This window comes from Atta colombica, unplaced genomic scaffold (genome assembly GCF_001594045.1).
Source record: "Atta colombica isolate Treedump-2 unplaced genomic scaffold, Acol1.0 scaffold137, whole genome shotgun sequence".
NCBI lineage: Eukaryota > Metazoa > Arthropoda > Insecta > Hymenoptera > Formicidae > Atta > Atta colombica.
Window position 1 is genome coordinate 991,886 of NW_017259225.1, and position 1,379 is coordinate 993,264.

A 1,379-nucleotide genomic window follows, 5' to 3' on the forward strand; every position below is an offset into this window, starting at 1 on the left:
ATAAATTCTGACATCAATCAGGCAACGGAGCTGAATGCGCAAACACGGAAATTCTTTCACAACAAGAGGTCGATGGGTGTCGACGGAATGGAAAATTAGGCAAGTGTGTCGCTTTCGAGCATCTACTTCTAGATATCACTGTTTTTCCGTTCTTTTACTCAAAGAAAAGAACAATTATCTCACATGAACGTTTATTTTCGCGTGAGCTGTTTTCTAAAATTAGTTGTAACATCGGTGAAGACACATTACAGAGACTGCACCCAAATAAAATCGTATTTTGTATAAAGGAAGTGATATGAAAAAGTTAAAAAATTGATTATTTATTTTTTAAATAAAGTTCAAAAAAGCAAGAAATTTCTCACACGCTAGAATATAATTAATCACAATATTTTTGTTATTGCGAAGAATATATTTGTGTAATCTTATAAAACAAAAATTCTTATAATCGGTATCGATAAATGGATCTCTTTGATTGTAATTAATAGAGAAATGCTCTTGTTAGAAGAAATTTTTACAGTATAAATTATCTAACGGGAGGAAAAATATAGTAGTGAAAACGCAAATCACATAATGACTCGTGTTGCGTTTTCTTTGTAAAAATTTCGAAATGCATTTTTACGATGGTATGCATTCTATAATCTAGTCGATCATCCGAAGGAGAACTAGAAAGTTTCCTTCAGGATTAGAGCGTGACAGTGCTCCGATCCGTAGCGGAAACAGAGCGTGAGGCTAACAAGTAAAAGTCTCGCGAGAATGAATATTAGCCATTCACGCGATATCAGTAGTCAATTTGATAATTGACCTGTTTAAATCCGCATCAGATCAGAGTTGATTTCAATTGCTTTCGAATTATTATTCTCAATAATCACTTATTAACGAAATATAATTCTGTGCGATTAATGGCATTTATTGCTTTTCAAAAATACTTATTCATTTTTAATCTAGTTTCAATAAAAATAATCGTGAAAATATTAATAATAGAGGCAAATTTAAATATTCGATCGATCAGTTATTTTCTATGCGACTTCGAGAAAATTGTATAAAAAACTAAATTAAAAATCTTCCCATGCAATTTGCTGCAATTTTAGATTAATATTTATCGAACCAATTTTGTGTGATCTCGTTTTTCGCAGTCATAAATTCGCAGTGAAAATGTTTTCATAACATTTCACCAGACTCTCTCATCGATACAATTAACGTTACATTACTCGAACGATATGTAAAGCGAAAAAGAGAGAGGGATCTTTTTATATACAAGGCATTATTGGGACCATCTTTCGATTTGTGTTATGATTAAACAAGCAATTAGATTAATCTCATCTGTATTGTCATTCAATTAGTTCACAAAATTTTCTTCAACTTTGTATATATATATATAT

The 1,379-nt window shown here is 31.0% G+C and overlaps 1 protein-coding gene across 2 annotated transcripts in view; it reads right to left on the bottom strand.

Moving 5' to 3' along the window:
- LOC108684634 overlaps positions 1-1,379 on the bottom strand; it is a 31,059-nt gene that overhangs the window by 2,189 nt on the left and 27,491 nt on the right. The window lies entirely within an intron of this gene.